General features: G+C 40.8%; 1 protein-coding gene and 1 pseudogene across 1 annotated transcript in view; both read right to left on the minus strand.

Moving 5' to 3' along the window:
- The window catches only part of LOC140528011 (uncharacterized), a 35,884-nt gene extending 23,492 nt beyond the window's left edge, over positions 1-12,392 (minus strand). Inside the window, exon 1 of the mRNA XM_072645416.1 lies at positions 12,085-12,392. The gene's annotated coding sequence lies outside the window, so the exon portion shown is untranslated. The remainder of the gene's footprint in view (positions 1-12,084) is intronic.
- On the minus strand, positions 3,857-4,843 carry LOC140528012 (exosome complex component RRP43 pseudogene; annotated as a pseudogene).
- Positions 12,393-15,080: the final 2,688 nt, after the last annotated feature.

Here is a 15,080-nt window from a genome sequence, read left to right on the forward strand (position 1 = left end):
TGGAGATAACAGGGAGTTGCTAGAATTTATTGAAATGGGGGATAGATAACAGGGTCAGACCTGTGCTTTAAGAAGATCAATGTGATAGCTAAGTAGACGATAGAGTGTGGAGACACTGGAGACAAAGACCCCAACCAGCAGGCTATTGTCCAGGCAAGAGGTGGTGAGGGCCCTGGATGCCTTAAGAGGCAGTGAGTTTAAAGTCTGTTTTGGAAGTATTCATGCAAAAACTGGAGGACCATTTATTGCTTATGTTGTAGAGGAAATTGTCCTTAATGTCTGGGCTGGACTAATATTCTATGATCTCTGAGGTATCTTTCAGCTCTAAAAATCTCAAATTCTAGAATCCTAGGGCTGTGCAGAGAAAAATCTCTGAGTAGCCTTGGAGTTTCGTACCAATGCACAGTGAAATATAATTAAAAAGCATTTTCATGGGTAATATTTCACTTAATCTTCACAACAACCCTGTAAGGCAGGTAGGACAGGTACGCTCGTCTCCATTTTAAAAATGAGCTATCTACAGATCAGAGAAATAAAATGATGTGCCAACTGCCCTCACAGGGAATTAGGGGCAGAGCTGGGAATCAACCCCAGATTTTCTTATTTCAAGACCTGTGTTTTTGTGGTGTGGCATTGTTCAGTTGTGTCTGACTCTTTGCGAATTGGAATTTTCTTGGCAAAGATACAGGAGTGGTTTGCCATTTCCTTCTCCAGCTAAGCTTACAGATAAGGAAACTGGGGCAAATAGGGTAAAGTGGCTTGCCCAGGATCACACAGCTAGTAAGCGTCTAAGACCAGATTTGAACTCAGGAAGATGAGTCTTCCTGACTCAGGACCTGGCACTCTAGCCACTCGTCCAGGGTTATACAGCTAGTAAAAGTGTGAGGCCAGATTTGAACTCAAGTTTTCCTGACTCTAGGCCTAGAGCTCTAACCACTGAGTTATCTAGGTGCCAAAGCTAATCTTTCTCACCTGTGCTCTTCATCCCGAGCTCATTATTACTCTCCTTCTCTGGAACCTGGATCTTTCAGTTATCTCCTCTCTATAGCTTCATCTTCATCTTCTCTATTGGTTGAACCTTCCCTTCTGCCTACAAACTTACACAAATGTCCCCTATCATGAAAAAGTTTGGTCTGTGTTGTAATGTTCTTGAGCTACTGTCTTCATCACATCCTGAAAGCTATTTCCAGGCAGGGAACAACCTGCCTTCTCTTGGCACTCACCAACAGTTATTCACTGCATGAGTAGCAATTTGGAACCAGGAGGCAACTGATAATAGGCCAATAGGTTCCAGAAAGAGGTGAGCAGACGAGAATGGACAGTTTGTTGGCAGACGTCACTGGCAGGCTTTAAACAGAGAGGGAAGAAAAAGAATAAAAATGGAAGAGGATAAGAGATGAGATTACAGGGTTCAAAGCTGGAAGGAACTTTAGATATGGTTTAGTCCCAATCTTTCATTTTAAACATGAACAAACTGAGGAGCTGATACGTTAAAGTGACTTGTTCCAAGTCTCCCAGGTGGCAGAGCTGAAATTCAAATCCCTGTCCTCTGATTCTCTGCTTTGAGAAAGAACAGAAGGAAAAAGAAAAAGGAAAGGGTAGAGAAGAGGGAAGACAGGTTCTATCTATGAGAGGGGGGAGAGGAAGGGAGGAAGAGAGCGAGAGAGATTTGAACTCAGATATTCCTGACTCCAGGCCTAGTGTTTTCTCTACTGAGCTATCTAGTTGGAGGGGGAAGCAGGGGAGGAGATAATGAGTCAGATTTGGACATATTTAATTTAAGATAACTCGGAGACATCCAATTTAATATGTCCAACTGGCAGCTGAAGTCACCAAAGAGGTTAAAGACTGGATAAGAAAATGTGAGAATCATCAGCATAGAGGTGATAATTGAATCCATGAGAGCTAATGAGATCACAAAGTGACAGTATAGAAGGAGAAGAGGAGAGACAGAACCCTTTAGGACACCCACAGTTAGTGAGCATGATCTGGAAGAGGAGCCAGCAAAGGAGACTGAGAAGGAGCAGTCATATAAGTAGGAAGAGAACCTTTTCAATATCATGTGAACATTTCTCCAGTCCTGTACTTAGGGTAACAGGGTCAATGGCACAAATACAAAAGACTTCTCTAATCTCTCTTTAATTTTGTCTTGGTCCATTATACTTGGTCTCTGGGGAACACAAACAAACACTTGAGATGTATAGAAGGCCCATGTGCTGCCAGCTTTTGCAGTACTAGAAGGTATATGATACAAAGGTCCCTTTGGGTTTGGATGGAATGTGCGCCTATAGCAACTTTACTAGACTGATTTTACCTTCTTCATTTTCACACTATGTATATCCTATACAAACTGGCCTGCTGGCTGTTTCCTATACTTGAAATTCCATTTCCTGCCTTTTCAAAGATGGTCCTTTGCCCAGAATGCAGTCCCTTCTCACCTGTGCCACTTTAAATGCCTAGCTTCCTTCAAGTCTCTGCTACCACCTGTAAGAGGTCTGAGTCCCTTCCCCCCAGATACTAGAGCTCTTCCTCTCCTAAAACTACTTTGTTTTTACTATGTATTTTCAAATTAATTATTTAAAATGAAACCCAAGATTAGTGTGGAGATAAGAATAAAGCACAAGTCACATGAAGTACTGAGCCCACCACTGGGGGCTATATATATACACATCTTTGTTCTGGATCTTTGAAACCAAGATGTCATTCTTGACTTTCTCTCAGCCCCCACATCCAGTCACTTGCCAAGTCCTTTTAGTTTCCTTTGTAACATCTCCCCAACACACCCTCTTCCCTCCTCTGACGCTGCCACCACCTTATTGTAGGCCCTTATCATCTGAGACCTGGACTATTATAATAGCCTGTTGGTGGATCTCCCTGCCTCAAATCTCTCTCCACTCCAGTCTGCCCTCCACTCAACTGGCAAATTAATCTTGCTAAAGCACTGGTCAGATCATGTCACTCTGGTGGCTCCTCATTATTTCCATGATTAAATTATAAAGTCCTCTGTTTGGCATTCAAAGCCTTTCATAACCTACCCACCTCCATATATTTTTCTAGTCTTCTTATATTATTAATACTCTGGGATCTAAAAACCCTGGCCTTGCTGTCCCCCAAACACTCCATCTCCTTACTCGATATTTTTGCTGTCTCCTGCACTTGAAATTCTGTCCTTCATCTCCATCTGCTGGCCTCCTAAAATATCACCTTCTTCAAGAAGCCTTTCCCAGTGCCCCTTAAGAACAATACCTTCCCTCTGCAGATTATCTTCAATTTGTCCCATATGCATCTTGTTTGTAAACAATTGCTTGCATGTTTTCTCTTTCATTAGACTTCCCTTGGGAGCAGGGACTATCATTTGCCTTTCTTTGTATCGTTACTGTTTAGCACAGTGCCAAAAGAATAACAGGTTCTTGAGAAATGCTTGTTGATTGAGAGATTAATACATTGAAGAAAGGAAGTAAAATTAACAATGGTAGCCATCCAAAAATAGAACAGGTTTATCTCTGGTGGGAGGATCATGTGTTTAGAGCTGGAAGAGAATTTCTTAGAGGTCATCTAGTCTAATTCCCTCATTTTACAGATGAAGAAACTGAGACTCAAAGAAACCAAGTATTTTGCCCAAGGCCAAACAGGTAGGAAAATGACCAAACCAGTATTCCGTCTCAAACTGACTCCAGATCCATTGTTCTTTCCCTGCATAAAATGGTGCCTTGTTCTTCAAGGGAAAGCTGGATGACTACTTGTTGGGTACGTTGTGAGGGAAGTTTCTTGCTAGGTTGGAACAGATGTCCTCAGAAGTCCTTTCCAACTCTGAAATCTTAAGTTTGTGAAAATTCAGGATTCTTTTTGTTTTTAGTATTTGATATTTGGTATAAAAGATTTGTGAGCACTGTAACAAATACAATTTTCACAAATCCATTTTGAAAAATGTGTGCTGATTATTTATTTTGGTTTCATACTCTTAATTACTTCATCCATCAGTTTTTATTTACTTCTTTGTGTCTTGCAACTGCCTTTCTCCTACAGTCCTGAAGTTTAGCGCCAGTTAGCTCACATCCATCTGGTTTGTGTAGACAACACAATTTGCCTTCCTCATCCATTATAACTGTTAAGGTTTCTGTTGCCAAATGTCCCTTTTCTCCCATAGGGTCAACTATGACTAAAGTGTCATCAAATACAGAGAATGATGTGGCAGTTGGATGTGTTCTAATACTCAAGTGCTTTTTCTTTTTTAAATTAACTTCAGCTAAGTCACTTTCTTCATCTACAGTAACTGCTGGCAATTTGACACTTCTTAAAGCTAGTAACAAAACAAACATGCAAGTGTTCAAGACCTTCCCATCATAGATAAGGCAAAGGAAATCACAATATAGAACCCATGCAAGCTTTCCAGGGGACATGCACAAATCTTCCCTCTGTATTATCTGTGAATTTTTAATGACATCTGCAATGAACCAACTAGACACTTGGGCCTCTTCCTTAGGAGGTCCAGACTAAAATTTTGATGAATGCAGAGGTGGTAGATCCCCATGTGGAACAATATAATCTTTGAGTGAATCTACTGGAGGTACTGCAAACTCCACTTAAACTCCGCAAATTACTGTTGTGTTTCTCAACTTCCCAACTAAAGCAGAACCAACTGCAGTAGTAATTGAAGCGAATTCCCCAAACTCCCTTCCATCTGAATGGAAATTCTCTTTGAAAAAATCTCCTATTATACTCCAATGGTTCCATTATTTTGAATCCAGCTGCCATGTTTGACACGAAAATTCAGAATTCATAGCCCATCATGGCAGTGTCACTATACTGCTCCCTCTGGGGGCAATTTGGCCTTTACCTCAGAACTGATCTGTATACCAGATGTCAGCACTGGCCTGAGTGCAGCCAGAATCAGATGAAAATGTAATTGGCAAATATTTAATAAAATAAGCAAAAGTACGATAAAACAGAGATAATATTACGTTTTAAAAACTAAGTCAACATGCGACTTGCAGGGATACTTATATGTAGGTTAACGGCCACCTACCCATTTCTCTTTGTGTTTGACTAGACTGCTGTATACTGTTTTCTGGCCACCATCAATGTCAGTCACCTTTTTTAAAAAAATATTTAAAAAGATATTTTAACATGTAATTAGGGGGAAAAAGAAAAAAGTAAAGAAAAAAGAAAAATTTAAAAGCTCCAGTGCTATTCCTCAATACTAACTATGCCCAAATATCATTCTGCTTTTAACTAGATGCCTCCGATATAGCAACTGTATTTTATCTCTGGCTTATAGTCCCCAACCTTATTCCTCTGTACTTGCATCTTGACCTGTTAACTCTGTGCTAACACAAATAGGTCAGGATTATTCCCTGGCTGCCAAGAAGAAAGAAAAGCAAACTGACTGTGGAGGAGATCCCAGTGCAAAGGTGATCAATGAGGCATGGAATTTCAGAGCTGGAATGAGCTTTTTAGGTCCCCTAGTCTAACTCCTCACAGGTGGAAATTGAGCATAGATGTAAAAATCAAGGGAAATATGGGGGGGGGGGGTGTGGATTAGCACCATCTTTTGCCTCCTGTCTTTGAGTCTTGGCTAAAATCTCTCACTTTACAAGAACCATTTCCCTGTTCCCATTAATGCTAGTATCTTCCTTCTGCTGATCATTCCCAATCCATCATATATACACACCTGTGTCACACACATGCATATTCATCATATATCTATCTATATTTAGATACATACACATCTAGATCTATCTTGTTTGTTCATAGTTGTTTGCATGCCATCTTCCCATCAAATTATGAATTCTTTCAGAGCAGGACTGCGTTTTGCGTTGTCTGGCACTTGGTAGGTGATTAACAAATGTTTATGGACCAAGGGACTGATAGTACTGGTCACAGTCTAAGTCTTGTGGACAAAGCCATAAAAACCATAAAACACAATCCCCATGAGTCATATGTATTTGGAAAATACTTTCAGTGATCAACAAAGTCTGGTATTCCTTGGAGCTCTGTGGATGGAACACAAGGACGTGGCAAAGCCATCAGATGGATACAGAGAAAAAGGTACATAGCAGTGAAATGAATGCCGATCAAGAATCTGCAATATGGAATAAGATAGCTCTGCCCTTTCCAGGAACAAAGATCAGACTATCTGAAAGCTTCTGTAGACTGTCATTGAAGCATAGTGGAAATGGAATGGGGAAGGGAAAAAGCATTTAGATGGTACCTACTATGTGCCAGACTCTATGTTAAGGGCTTTACAAATATGACTGGAATTGGAAGAGCTGGATTTAAGAGTCAGTTCTGTCATTTACTGACCAAGAGATCTTGGATCAATCATTTAGCATCTCTGAGGTTCAGGCTCCTCATACAAAAAGTGGGGATAGTAACATATACACTACTCATTTATTTCAAAGTTGCTGTGAGAAAGGAGCTTATGTAACATATATGATCATATAGAATCTGACTTTTTAAGCTAATGCAACACCAGCGCTCAGAGAGCAAGGTGACCTTCAGGAACCAGGCCAACAGAAAGTGAAACAAGGATTTATCCAGCAGTCAATTCACATTTGGACATGGCCTTCTTGACGTTTTGGACCAATGCTATATTGGAAAAGAGCAAAGAGTGTGTTCCTGAGGTGTTGAGGGGAAGTGTTTGCCATATCTTTGTCATAAACGTAAAATCAATTTCATGTCAAGTGGATAAATGGAACACAGGCTGTCACTGAAGTCTTACAATGGAAGGAAGAAGAGCCATTAAGGGCTCCAGGCAATGGAAGTGGAAAAGAAAGACTCTATAACCCCCTGGGGTACTCTAGATGCCTGAGGACAAATGTAGCATGTTGGATCTAGAAGAATGAGATAGGGAATGAACTTCCTACACAAGTATCACACCTTATCAGTTGGATCCTTCCCTCTTGCCTACAAACATACTCAGATCACCTCCATCCTAAAAAAAAAAAAAAAAAAGACTTTTTAATTTGACTCTAACTTCCCCACAAGTCATCATCCTATACCTCTCTAACCTTTCAAAGCAAAACTCTTAGAAAAGCTGCATATACACTCACATAATAATAATATTGACAACAATAACAATAATATTTATCAGCGCTTTGAAGTTTACAAAGTGCTACACACGTTATCTCATTTGACCCTCACAACAACCCTGTGAAGTAGGTATTAATGACTATTGTCAACATTTCACAGACCAGGAAACTGAAACTGAGAAAGTTTACATGACCTGCTCAGGATTACACAGAAAGTTAAATATCTGAGATAAAATTTAAATTCCTGTCTTCTTGACTTCAAGCACAACACTTAAAAACAAAAAGAACAGCACTTTATCCATCTGGCTGCATCATGTCCTGATTCATTGTCTCTGTTTTATTATCTTCAAACTTATTTCTCAGATCATTGAAATCTGGCTTACTTCCTCACCACACTGCTCTTTTTGATGTCACCACTCATCTCTTTATTGCCTTGGACATTTTTTTTTTGAGGCATTCAGGTTTAAGTGACTTGCCCAAGGTCACACAGTTAGTAAGAGTCTGAGGCCAAATTTGAACTCAGGTCATCCGGACTCCAGGATCAGAACTCTGCCTGTTTTGCCACCTAACTGCCCCTGCTTATGTTATTACAATTTGTTTAGTCATTTTCAGTCATGTCCAATCGAGTCTCTGTGATCCCATATGGGATTTTCTTGGCAGAGATACTGGAGTGGTTTACCATTTCCTTCTCCAGATCATTTTAGGCAAACAGTGTTAAGTGTTAAGCTCAGAGTCAACACAGTTAGTGTCTGAGGAAAAATTTGAACTCAGATCTTCCTTTTCAGACTCATCACCTATGTCCCATCTGCTCTGTGTGGGTGTACCCCAGGACTCCATCATGAGCCCTCTTCTTTTCCCTCACCACACTCTTCCTTGGTGATATCATTAATTCCCATAGATTCGATGAGCACATCTAGGAAACAATTCCTAAGGCTACATATAGAGACCTCATTTCTCTCTTGAGCTCAAATCCTGCATCATCGACTGCTTGTTGGATGTTCTGTAGCATCTCAAATTCAACATGTCCAAAGCAGAACTCATTAGCTATCTCCACACCTCATAACTTCCCAATTTCTGTGAAGGGCATTAGCATTCTTCCAATCATTCTCATTCATTCTTTCCTTTCTTCATAATTGTTCAGTTATCTTTCAGTTGTATCCATCTCTGTGTAACCCCATTTGGGGTTTTCTTGGCAAAGACACTGGAGCGGTTTGCCATTTTATTCTCCAGCTCATTTTACAGATGAGGAAACCAAGGCAAACAGGAATAAGTGATTTTCCAAGGGTGACACAGCTAATAAGTGTCTGAGGCCAGATTTGAACTCAGGAAAATAAGTCTTCCTTCTACCAGGCCTGGCACTCTACATACTGCACCATCTAGCTGCCCTCTTTCCTTTTCCCTTCCCCCCCAGTTGAGGTTTAGGGGTGCTAGGACTCCAAAATAACAATAAGAGAATCCTGCAGGAATAAATTGAACCCAAGCCTTCTATTCAGCCAAAGAAAAACAAAGTTTATTAAAGATCTGCCATATTGGGTAGACTCTTAAGGAATCTGAGCCTTTTCAATGGTAATGTAAACAGGTCAGAGAGAATCTGAGCATTTGTGATGCTTGTATTGATAAGCAGGCCAGAATGAATCTGAGTTCTTTCATGGAAACAAGATGGATCTTACATACAGAAAGACTGAGGGAGGGATCTAGGGGTGGCCAAGTAGTCTAGGGTGTCTGGAAGAGGGGGGTATAGGAAGGGTCTTGATGGGAGTGACCAGTACCCTGTGGTGAATAAAGGTCAAATCTAGGGAGGATCTTGATGGGAATGGGTAAGTAGAGGTCAGACACCCACCAGGAACCACGAGAAAGGATTTGGATGGAATCAAGGGTGGGAAGTAGCTAGAGGCAAGCTGGAGGTAACAGAGATTTGGGCACAGTGATAATAAAAAGTTTATGGCCCCAGTTGAATGCCAGATTAAGTAGGGAGATTCAAGGAGAGTTCAAGGGGGCTCCCAGAATCTCTACCCTATCACCCCCAAATCCAATTAATTACCAAGTCTTGTTGATTCTATCGCCACACAGACATCTTTCATTTTTTTGACTTTGCATCCTTAGCATCTAGCACTGCTGAATTGAATTGAAATGAATTTAAACAGGAAGGGATGCAAAAGGGACCACCATGTTCAATGTAATCAAGGGAGAGAAATATTAACAACTGGGAGGGATTAGGGAAGTTCTTGAAAAATTGTAATATTTAACAAAAATTGAGTAATCGTGACTTGAAGTCAAGGATACCAAACAGACCTATTAAAAAGTCTAATGGATTTAATGATACCCCAAAGAATGGCATTTAATAAATAACTGATGGGGTTTGAAAGGAAATTGATTTTAAATGGCAGGTGTGAAGCAATGACTGGACTCACATCCAGAGAGGATTCTTGCATTGGTTGCTTTATGCAGTCAGAGGCAAGGAAAGTTCCTCTGGGCCAAGATAGCTGCTACCCCCAAAATTCACAACTTAGAGGAAAAATCAGGCCTCTTGAATAAGGGAAGGAACCAAGGCACTGTAGAAGCAGTAAGACTCTAACCCCCTCAAGATTTTCCCAACCTGTGGTTTGGCCCGGTTAAGGATTCCATCCCAGGTTGAAGGAAATTTCACCCTGAGAAAAAGAAGACAATAGTTCAGACTTCCCTGGAAATAGCTGGGAAAAGTATCCCAAATAGACCAGTGCTTCCAGCTTCTAAAGCTCTTGGAGGAAAGAAACAAACTCTTGTGAAACACCTACTATGTGCCAGGCACTGAGCTACTTTATAAATATGATCTCATTTGGTCCTCACAGAAACCCTGGAAGTGGGTGCTATTCTTATCTGTTTTATAGATGAGAAAACTGAGGCACAGAGTGGTTAAATGCCTTACGCAGGGTCACACAGCTAGAAAGCATCTTAAGTTAAATTTTAATTCAGGTCTTCCTGACTCCAGGTCTAATTCTCTATCCATTGTACCTGTCTCTGCTACTGATCCCTTTGCCCCAGAACTACCTGGAATATCCTTAAGTACCTTTAAACCAGTAACCTCCAGGTGCTCTAATTAAACCCTGCATTTCCTCAAATACCAGCCTTCCAAGTAAACAAGATAGGATTTCCCCATTCAATTTTATTTTCGGTTTTGGTTTACCATAGACAAAGAATTTTCAGGGAATTCTCTATGTTTCTTTTTTTAAAAGTGTGATTCAGGGTGCTTCAATTTAATTCAACAAACACTGATTAAGTAACCATTGTGCCAGGTACTAAACTAAGTCTAGCGGCTACAAAGCAGACAGCCCTCAAGAAGTTTTTTTGGGGGAGAGGGGTGTAGAGAGACAAAACATGTACATAAATCAATATAAGGAAAATTGGATGGGAGAGTGTGCTAACAATTGCAAAAATCAGGAAAGATTTCATAAAGGAGTCAAAAAAGGAGACCCTCTCAAGGTGTTTTCATTTTACCAGTGTTATAATAACTTGATCCATTTGCCCAATCCGAAGACACACTTCTGTGAGAACCCTAATTTCTTGCTAGTTTTCCCCTTTGCACTCACCCTACATACTTCATTTTACATGAGGGTAGGATCTGTTCCTTCCTTTCCTCCTGTGTTCCTTCTTTCTTACTTCCTTCCTCTCTTCCTCAGATACAATACAGGCACATAACAGGCACTTAAATGCCTATTGATTAGTTGATCTCATGTATTATTCTCTAGCTATTTCATGTTCTAAGCAATAGTATACTCAAATATCAGACTTCACAGCAAAAAAAAAAAAAAAAGGAACCATTCCCTAACCATTTTTTTCCACTTTCAGTTAATAGCTGACACTGGTATACTCTAGGAAATCACTCCTATAGTGTTTTTGGTATGTTTCAAGTCAACTTGTCACTTTTCAGGTGCCATACAGGTTATTGTAAGGAAAACTCTTAGGAAAAACTTTAAATGTCTGTTTTCTCATCATCCTTATTCTTTCATATCCTGTACAGTGCACTGAGACTTGAGAAATAGGAAAGGGAGTTTTGAGTGGATTTTTATCTCCCCAAGTGGTTGTCAGTTGTGACAAGTTGTCCTCCCCCTAGGACTTTTACCTGGTCCCTTAGCAAGCCCTTACAAAGAAGAAGATCTGAAGCATTTCTCTCCCTCTCTGTGTCCTAAGAATGGCATTCCCGTAGGTCTTATAAGGTTGAAGTCAGCGACCTAGACAAGTCTTCATAGCATCACCATCCCCTCTCTCCATTCTCACAATAGCAACACTCTTTATCTTAATTTGCCTTCTTATCATCCTTCAAGAGGAAGGACCGCCAGTTGTTCTCGTTTCCATTGCACAGATCGTGAAACAGGCACAAAAAAGAGCACCTTCGGTCACTGAGTCCATCGGTGCTTTCTCCATTTAAGCTATATCTCTCTAGCTTCTCCTCTTTTCTACCAATCACATGCCATCCCAGACCACCGTTTAAACTTCTTTACGTGGGATTTTCCTCCCTTTGACATTTACTTGATGTAAACAAAGGCGTTCCCATAGCCAGCGCAGACAGCTCCAAATCTTAAGACTTGCCCCGCGTTATGCAGTCACTTAGTTTCAGACGGGAGGACACGACCCCACTATCCTGACTCCCAAGTCAATTTTCTGTCAGTCAAGCCCAGCTGTTTCTAACATAGAATCACTTAATTATTACAGTAATAATGCTCAGTGAAAGAGAAGAAACATTCCAGTGCAAGCAGAAGAATGCACGTGAGCAAGCCGGGAAGCTGCGGAAATACTTTCCTTAATGTCCAGTGCTGAATGCCCCTTCAAGGAAGAAGCGTCCACACTATCCCTGGCATTTAGGAAACACCTGCCACACACTTTTTTTTCTTTCGAGAAAACATTGCAACACAGAGACAACATCCCCTTCCCCTTCCCCTTCCCCACTTCTGTCCCAGAGAAATCTCTTTCCTAAGAAGAAGAGGGGCGGGACAGAGAACAGTGATCGAGGAGAGTCTTGTATTGCGGGCAGCTGACGCACCCACTGGGTGCAGAAATAAGGGTCCAAGTGTCGTACCTGGGCATGAGAAAAGCAAACAAAACCCTGAAGTCTGGCTTCCTTAAGTGGGTGGCTCTGGCAAGCAGCGTCCGTTGCGAGCAGCGTCCGTTTTCCGCGGCAAGAAAAATGCCCTTCAGGTTTTCCAGCACCAAATGGGAAAATGAGACCCACTTGCCTCTCTTCCTACCACTCCAGTGAGAAGTTCCCCTACCCCGCTTCAGTTGCTCGCCCTTCTACTTCTACTACCCGCCGCCAGTCCCCACGCCCTCGATCCGCCTCCAGGAGTCAGAGATCTGGGGATTAAAAGAGTAATTAAGTGGAGGGAGGGAGGAGCTAAGAGCCCAGGGAATTTTTAAGCACAGAGGTGGAGTCGCGCTCACTGTGTGGTCTAGCTAGAGTGCGAAGACATCTATTCTATTAAGTGTCACGACTTCTAGGAAGTGCCGGAAGTTCTTTTAAGTGTTGATGACTATGGAGAGTTTATACAATTTATTTCATTAAGGGTTTTTTTCCTTCTGTTTCTTAATGATGCAGTTTGGTTTCTTACAACCCAGCTCTTTTGGGTCTCTCTCCCCCCCACCCAGAGAATACTCCCATGTCACAAATACTAATTTCGCCTGACCCAGTTGGGCCCTGCAGCCCCTTAGTTCTCTATAGATGGTAGGGAAGCTTTTATCAGCTGTCTTTTGGAACCAAGATTTGTTAAACTGAGTTAAATAACCTTCTGCTGTTGTTTTCATTTACATTAGTGTGATCGCTGTATATCTATTTCCCTTGTTTGTTCCCATCTGGAATAATGAAATAGGTTCCTAAGGAAGGTCTGAGGCAAGAAAGGTTTGATGGCCAACAATGAACTGATGATGTTGGCCCAACAAAAGGCAGCTTGTGGTTTGATTAGACCAATGGGGTCCAAGCACAGATAAAATAGCTAGGGGATCCTTTGAGTTTTTTTCCCTTTTTTTAGTCAAGTATGTCAGGAGTCCTAGTATGATGAGATTTGGGTCAGGTCTTGACAAAACTATTTCCAGTCAATTGGACAGATGTTTTCAGATCATGTGTTCCTCATTAGAAACTACGTTCATCTGATGAAACATTGAAAGGCAGGGAGGTGTTGAAATTTAGGCAGCAAAGGAAAATAAATTGCAGAAACAGAGTCAGTTGTCCTTCATTTTCAGAGGGCCAAAATGACATTACTATGTTGAAGTCAAGGTAAAGTGTGTCTGACTATGGCTCATCAGACCAACACAAGCTCAGAAGGTTCCACATAAGGGCTCCACAAATAATCCGCGTGAACATTTGGAGTAGACATATCTCTAAATCTGTGCCATCTCACATTTCTTTTGAACTACCACAATGCTGTTTCACTCATAGAACATAGAGCCTTCTTTGATGCAGGCATGCCATGCTTTGCCTTGTCTCCCATTGATTCCAAAGTTCTTCAGAGACACTTTGAAAGGGTCCTTGTGTTGCTTTTTCTGGCCTCTTTGCCAGCACTTGCCTTGTGTGAGTTCTCTGTAAAATAGTCCTTTAGGCAAACATACATTTGGGTTTTGAACAGTGTGGCCAGCCCATTGGAGTTGGGTTCTTAGCTATAGAGTTTTAATGTTTGGCAGTTTAGCTTGAGAAAGGACCTCAGTGTCTGGTACCTCATCTTGCCCAGTGATCTTCAGAATCTTCCTAAGACAATTCAAATGGAAACAATCCAATTTCCTGATCTGGTGCTAATATTCTGTTCAGGTTTCATAGGCACACAGCAATGAAGTCACCACAATAGCTCTGCAGACTGTTACCTTGGTAGGCAATCTAACATCTCTTCTCTCACACACTTTTCTTTGGAGCCTCCCAAACACTGAGTTAGCTCTGACAATGCCAAGTGGAGTGAACTTAGCCACATTATTCAAAACTTCTCCATTTGCTGTAACTAATCCTTCCACATGTGGATGGTGTGGTGCTGGCTAGTGGAGCACCTGTGTTTTCTTGGTTATTAATTGTTAGGCCAAAATTAACACAAACAGCATAAAATTGATCCATACTTTGTTGCATCTCAAATTCATAGACTGTTTTGAGTGCACAAGCAAGAAACAGAGCCACTGAATGGATGAAGAGACTTAGGAAGATTTTTTAGATCCTGCCTCTGACACAGACTGGCAGGGGAGACCAAGTCACTTAACCAGTGAACAAACTTTCTAAGAACATGATTTACAGTGAGTTGCTAAGCTGTCATCAGTAGAGGATGTCTCCTTATGACTTTCCTAACACACATGAAACCACAGCTATGAACCGTCTCTTAAATAAAAGCTATTATCAAGGCATCCCATAGGTCCTTCTCCCTCTTTTGTTTTTTTTAATGAATAATGTCTTTCATTTTTATGTTACCTACATTGTACCCTCCCAGAGAACCATCTTTTTAAAAAATGTGCTTACTTTACTAGCACTTATTATCTCTCCTTCCCACCACCTCCTGCCTCATTGAAAAAGAAAAAAGAAAAGGAGAAAACTCTCATAAAATATGCATAGTACAGCAAAACAAATTCACCAACTGCTCATATCCAATGTGGCAGAAGGTAGGTAGCATATTTCATCTTTAATCCTCTGAACTGGTGGTTTACCACTGCAGTGATCAGAATTCTAAAGTCTTTCAAAGTTATTTTTCTTTATAATGTCATCAACACAGAGCCTGGCACCTAGAGCTTAATAAATAGTACATTACTGACTGAATGCACATATTATTTTTCTAGTTCTGATCACTTCACTTTGCAACAGTCATGGAGGTCTACCCAGTTTCTTGTAAAATTGTTTATTTCATCATTTCTTATGACACAATAATATTCTACCATATTCATATACCATAATATAAATGTATACTATATAATATACATTTCCTTAGTTTGTAAGTTGGGGTTACTATGAAAAGGTCTGCTATAACTCTTTTGTACTTACAGTCCTTTTCCTCTTTCTTTGATATAGGAGTGATATTGTTATGTCAGAGTATGCACATTTTGCTGACTTTTTGG

This window comes from Notamacropus eugenii, chromosome 2, assembly GCF_028372415.1.
Source record: "Notamacropus eugenii isolate mMacEug1 chromosome 2, mMacEug1.pri_v2, whole genome shotgun sequence".
NCBI lineage: Eukaryota > Metazoa > Chordata > Mammalia > Diprotodontia > Macropodidae > Notamacropus > Notamacropus eugenii.